General features: G+C 35.3%; 1 non-coding gene across 1 annotated transcript; it reads left to right on the top strand.

Moving 5' to 3' along the window:
- The first annotated feature begins 1,042 nt into the window (after window positions 1-1,042).
- Window positions 1,043-1,124, top strand: TRNAS-GCU (transfer RNA serine (anticodon GCU)). Its single transcript has one exon. It is a non-coding gene; the product is annotated as a tRNA-Ser (tRNA).
- Window positions 1,125-7,011: the final 5,887 nt, after the last annotated feature.

Below are 7,011 nucleotides of genomic sequence, written 5' to 3'. Positions count from 1 at the left end.
TAAAATGTGACTCCTAAGGAGGGGAGAGGTTTAAAATTTATGCCAAAACTAGAGTATGTCAGGATCCCCCTTAAATTAGGAAAATGAACCTCGGCATATAGACTTCTCATAAAAAATAATTGAACAGTGTTCAGCGTTTTTCGAAATTTGTGTTCATAAGAGGGAAAAGAGGTGCAATTATATTTTAATTTGCCTGTTCCATATACAAATCCCACAATTGAAACCTTTTGAGATGAGTTTTTGGAGCGTAGTTGGTGCTTACCTGGAATTAAATTCTTAATATATGTTTATTAAAATATGTATTACCTGCATTTTTGGTATAATTTTGAACCCGTAAGAGAGAGAGAATTCTAAATATTATACCAAAAATAGAGTATCTCGGGAGGGAGATGAGATTTCATTTATAAACTTCTCATTAAAGATAGTAGACATGTGTTCCAACATTTTTAAAGAACTCCAGTTCTAAGGGAAAGGAGGAAGCGATACTTCTAAATATTTTTATTTCCTATTTTGTATTCATAAAGTAACAAACATAAGGAAACGACTGAATCGTTCAAAATTATTTTTTTTAATTTTCTCCTAGAAGTAACTAGGTTTATTTAAAAACCAATAACTTTCTGAAGAAATGAATTCTACAAAAGAAAAAAAAAAAAAAAACAGAATAGCATTATCTATTGACTTTTTAAATCATTACTTCTTAAACAAAATAACATTTTCAAGACGCTTGATATTCTTTATTTTTGAGATACCCTGTAGTTATCACTTCGTCTACCTGGATTTTTGTAATTCCATTTCGATTTAATTGTTCATGTTAAGGAGACTAAATATTTCTTTCAAATATTTTCCACAAACATCTTCTTCCCGAACGAAGACCGGATATTTCAGCTAGGAGATTATAAATCACTCTAAAGATAACTTGGGAAGATTTGTTCCGCGTCAGATAACACAACCGAAACAAGTTGTGAAACGAGTTAAAACCACTATAACCATTCGTGTTCTTGATGACTTACTTGGATATAGTGGTTTGATATTTGTTACATGTGACGAGGTGGCCGAGTGGTTAAGGCGTTGGACTGCTAATCCAATGTGCTCTGCACGCGTGGGTTCGAATCCCATCCTCGTCGAAGGTATTTTTGAACTTTATATTATCTAACAAGTTATTTAGTAAATACTTCCTTTCTGTTAAGAGTATGATAGATGCCATATTTCTTCAAGGTTGATGTTCTCATTATCGTGTGGAAAAGTGGTTGGAAATTTCGGTACCCGATACATTCAGTTTCACCCGATCGAATGCGAGTTCAGGTGTGGGAGAATTCGTTTGGCCCATTAGAAGCAATACCTGTTACAGCAGATAGTCTCATTATGAATCCGCACGTACAAAATACAACAATTTGTGTTATAATAATCGCTTGAAACGTTGAAACTATTTGTTTTAGATGTTTTCATACGAATATCTAACATACTGTCAATTTATTTCTACTTAAAAAGGAAAAGAAAGTAAAGCATTGAAAGTCAAAAGTACATTTCGTACTCTTCTTGTATATCAAAATTTCAATTATTTATTTATTTTAACGGATAGTGTTCCAAAGTAGTAGTGCACTTTTGTGGCTAAGATGCAGAACTGCGTGCATAATCTGAGTGTCATCCTGAGTTTGATTCCAGATTGCACTCGGTCGAAAAAGTGTAAAAATCTTTTTCAGGTCAGCCACCTTGAATGAGATTTCCCTGGGTTTTCCTTATTCACACTAGGCAAATGCCGGGGTGGTACCTAACTGATAGGTCCCAAGTCGCTTTCTTCCTTCCCTTTCCCCGGATAGTGTGCTCGCCGAGGGACACCATCCCTCAAACGTGCCTGGCTAAATGGCCTTAGATGCCGAAAGCCCAGAAATTTAAATCCTAAAAGTTCCTTGATTTCAGATTGGGCATAAAGCCTCGAATAAAGTTTCTGAGTAGGTTTGCCTACGAAACAATAGTTTATGCCCGTTTCTTCTCTATAGGGTGTCACGAAAGTTATGTCTTGTCTCACAAAGGGCATCTATTTTTATTGGAAGATCTCTCTTCCTCACGCAAATTCTATCTAATCTTGCTACGTGGGTGCTTTTTAAATACTGTTTTGCAGTGGCGAGGCTTCAGGTAGAGACTGAGTAGATAGCGTCTACCCGTTAGAATTTTATTTGCATTAAAATTATGTCTTTCCCTAACTTAAAATTTCCTATAATTTATTTTCCTTTTTTGTTTTCGAGTTGAAAGTAATTTAGACCCTGCCTCCATGTAAATATATAGATCGTCCACAGCCTAGCGGAACCTTGAACATTATCCCTGTGTTGGATCTATATTCCTTGCATCAACTTATAGAAACGTAGGAGTACGAGCCAGGCGTGATTAAAGGGCCAAATACTCACTTTGTATAACCTTCGAGAAGACGTTAGGCGCTCCGTCTATTACAGGGTTGCAGTTTATACTCCATGTCACCAGAATTGGCGTCAGCCAATAAGCTTGCAGTGCGCTGTTAACAAACCTTCAGTTACGAATCTAATCATTCATAGTTGTCCACAAATACGAACAAAATCAGTTATGAATGATTAGATTCCTCCCTGAAGGTTTAGTAACAGCGCACTAAGAACTTATTGGTTGATGCCATACGCCAATTCGGGTGATTGCGGAGTATAGTTTATTTTTAAGGTAGAGTATGTGGCAGAAACACAGTACTTTTTGTACGAAAAAGAAAGCTAGCGGACAGTTTAGACGTTGGATTGGCAACTTTACCACTATTGTCTATTTCGCGAGAGTAACAACTAAAGTAGGGTGATTAGGGTAATGTCTCTCTCTCGATATATATAAGCAACCAATTCGAAATATTTTGTTTGGGTAAGTCTCTATAGTGTCTCAGGAGGATAATAGACGTTTTTCGATTTTGTAACGTGTTTACATATAGTAAAAAAAGAAAGATTATTGAATTATTGTAAAGTCGCGATTATTTTAATTAAAAATAACGTGATCAGGATCATGAAATAACTTTGCCTGATCGAAGTACGGTTAAACGTTAGAAGTTAATTCCTTTTTATAGTTACCCCTGGAATATAATTCCTTAGTATAATTCCTTATCAGACATAAATAATGTCAGGAATTTACATTATTAGTGAACAATATTATAAGCAGGGTGCGAATTACCGGGGGGGATGAGGGGGATTTTCCCCCTCAATCACATTTTGTTCCCCCCCAAAGAAGTAAGCTGAAGTATCCCCACCGGGGATGCTCGCTTTCCCCCTCAAACTATACTTAGTATAACTCCAAATTTTACTGATTTTCGTTATTTCTTGTAAATTCAATCTTCTAGCTGTATTTCGAAATGATCGATGTAAACTGTTCAGTTTTGGTCATTTCTACTTACCACCTAATTACCCATTATTTTCAACGTTGTTTAGTAGAACTATATTATTATGACTACGGTTGCTACTTGCAACTGTACCTTCGCACCCTTCAGTTCGTCATCGTTTGTGAATTTGAATGTACTAATTGCGTATAACAAAGCCACATATAGATTTATAAATGTTCTTAGCGGTTGGCCAAGAAGAAGTAAACAAATAGCTCCTTCCACCATACTTGGCGAAGTTCGGATATGTCATATTCATCCTCTATCTTTTGTATCGATTAGTCATCTTATTTTAATTTTTGTTTATAACATGTTATTTCATTTTCCAGTGTACTCTTTGTTAGCACATGGTCTTCATTCCCTAGTAGGTTGTGTGTATGCAACTCAAAAGTTGCATTTAATTTGTGGTAATTAGCATAGTAATTACTACTGCTTTTACAGTTTACGGAAATGAACTTTTGAAACTGTACTCAAAAATATGAGATATATAGGTATTCTCTCGTAAGTATATGTTAACGTACACGCTGGGGGATACGCTCCTAGTGAGCAGACATGTTAATGAAGGTGATTTTTAGGTGAATAAGCGAATAATTCAAGATTTGTTTCAGCATTTGTTAATACGACTGGTTCTCCGTGTCATTGTCCGTGTCTGTATAAGCATTTCAACTGGAAGCGGTTTTTTTTTTTAAGTTAACCCTTCATTTTTCCGTCTTTTCGCTGTACAGTTTGCTGTCCACGCAATTAATGTTGTCTGAAAAACTTCAGTGTAATGTTTTACTTTATTTGAATAACGTAGCCCATAGTGAATCAACTCATCTTCAACCTAACAGTAAAGTAATTTTTAAGTGTTGACTTTCTGTGCCCATCACGGAATCGATATTTGGAGAAAAAAAGTCCTGATAAGCACAGCTTTAGCGGGAAGTAGAAGTACAAGTTCGAAATTTGAATTGAGAGATTTTAAATATTTGGCCTTCGATTTGACCTTGATGTGAAAAATCGGGACCAGCAACAATCCATTTCTTATTTGATAGGCTAATATCTAGATTTTCTTCTAAAAAATATATATAAAAAAATAAAAAAAATGTCCGGTTTAACTGATAATTTTAGTGGTTTTCACAAGACTGAAGTAGGTTTCTTTTCGCAACCTGTATGTATTAATGCAAAGTGGAAGCTTTCAATATGAGTGGAAAAATTTGTGATCATGGCTATCGCTCGAGCCGAATTATTAACTAAATAAACCTTAGAGAGATACGGGGACAAGAGTGAGTACAACATTAAAACACGTTCAGAAAGGTTTAGTGGGGTGTGTGTATGTCAGACAATATATATGTGCATAGTTATTGTCGGTAGATTTATTAAATTAATAAATCTGCTATTTATTACAGATGACACACACATCACACACACACACACACACACACACACATATATATATATATATATATATATATATATATATATATATATATATATATATATATGGGGGGTAAGGCATTTATTGTCTCATTGTTGAAATTTGAACTTTCAGACTATGTCCTTTGGCCTAATTTTATCCCCCCCAATATAGATTATCTAATTCGCACACTGATTATAGAGCTACACTAGAGTGACGTTTTGAACAGTGTTTGTGTGGATTTTTTGCCTCTTCTGAGAGTTTGTTGCCGTTATTGTTAGAAATCACGCACAGAGGTAAGATACTAAGTGAAGAGGTACACGTTGGTATCATTGCGCGTCATAATATGGGTTTTTCTATTCGTCAAATACCTTTCAAACTGAAATAGACTCCATCTACTTTTGGTGATTCCATCAAGTGTTTTCAGCGAAGACGAAAGAACGTGGACAAAAATCAAACTGGAAAGTCTCGTATTACGTCACTTACGAAAAATCGTATTATTGTATTGTTTAGCAAAAGAAATTTGAAACTTACTGCAGCGGAACTCCAATCAGAATTTAATCGTAGTCACCCTAAAAACATTTCAGTTACTACTGTGAATCGACATTTGAGTATAGCTACACTCTGGATAAGAGTTGATGTGCAGAAACCATCGCAGGTTCGGTGGAAACAAGTAACAGAGGCTCCAATGGACTCTGAAGAGTAAAAAATTGACAACAAAGCAGTAGAAACGCGTATTATGGACTGATCAGTCAAAATTTCAAGGTTTTGGACAACGCATCGAGTTTATGTTCGAAGATCTGTTACAGAAAAGATGCGTTCTAACTGTGTAGCCCCTATTATTAAAAATGGAGGAGCTTCTGTGATACTTTCGAAGTGTTTCGCAAGTTCTGGAGTTGGTTGGATACCCAAAATACAAGGAAATCTGAACAAAAATGGTTATCGTTCCATTTTAAGCAGTCATATTATTCCCTCAGAATTTGATTTGATTGGTCGCAAAATCACTTTTCTGCAAGATACTGATCCGAAGGACACGTCCAAACTTTGTTTTAATTATTTTAAGAAGAAATAAGCCAAATAAGATATTTGTATCACGGAATGGCCTCCTCAGTCTACAGATCCTGAACCCGTCGAACTTCTCTGGTAAGAGCTTGACAGAAGTGTACGAAAAGACTGTCCAACATTTGCTGATGATGGGTTTGATGTTCTGCAGAACGCCTGGAATAATAATTCAGATGAAAATCTTCAAAAACTTGTAAGCCACATGCCCCGATTGGTGAAAACGAGTGAAAGCGGAAAAGGGTGCGCCGCGAAAGAACATTTAAAGAATTTGGCAATTTTCTTTGTTGGATAACGTTATTATGTTATTCTGATGTTAAAACTATCACTGTGTTCCTAAACTACCAAGTATCTTGTTCAAAATTGCACCATATTACAAGCCTAACTTAATATTTCATTGTTTTTTGATCTGTCCGGAAACTTTTGACTGGCAGTATATATATATATGAATGTTTATTTTACACTATATTATGAAATCGCTAATGTAAAATGCTTCGAAACTTTCTGTGAAGTTTAGGGTCCCTTTTTAGCAAGATGATTGTAATTGACCTGCTTGATCCATTACAGCATTTTATCTGTTTTTTTGTCTTTGTGAGCCCTTATTCTTCATGTTAACCGATTTTAATTGTTGGTGATGTAAAATGTATCTACATTTTACGTCATCAACATCAACAAATGTTGATGTTGATGTTGATGTTAATGTTGATCATTAAAATGTTGGCGAAATTGACAGTGAAATTAATGCCTGTTATTCTTCTTCTTCTGTACTTGGCAGTTGAAGTTCGGTCTTTGTATGTTAAAAAAAGAAATAGGTTTGGCATATATGAAAACAGTTGATTGAAGTGTATGGTATATACTTTTTCTTATAAATCGGTAATTTTATATATTTTGTTTCTGGATCAAGCTTTCCAGAGGTGCTATGTATTGGGGCCTCTAACGTACTTGAACAAGGAAAATTGGGAGAATGTCGGGAAAATTCTCTCCAAAAATCCCTCCCATCAAATTTCGACCCCTCTGGAGTGGCCCCAGGTACAAGCACACAATCCAAATGTATCTTAAAAAATTAGGGGATAAGAAATGTATATATCAAGTTTTGCATTGATAGACGGAATAGATATGAGGCAAAAGTTTGTACACCAATACACACTTTCCCCTCATACCTATTATGTCTAGCAATACAAAACTT

This window comes from Thermobia domestica, chromosome 3, assembly GCF_964235325.1.
Source record: "Thermobia domestica chromosome 3, izTheDome1.hap1.1, whole genome shotgun sequence".
Lineage (NCBI taxonomy): Eukaryota > Metazoa > Arthropoda > Insecta > Zygentoma > Lepismatidae > Thermobia > Thermobia domestica.
The sequence above is the reverse complement of the archived record's forward strand: the minus strand, read 5'-3'. Positions and strand labels throughout refer to the sequence as shown.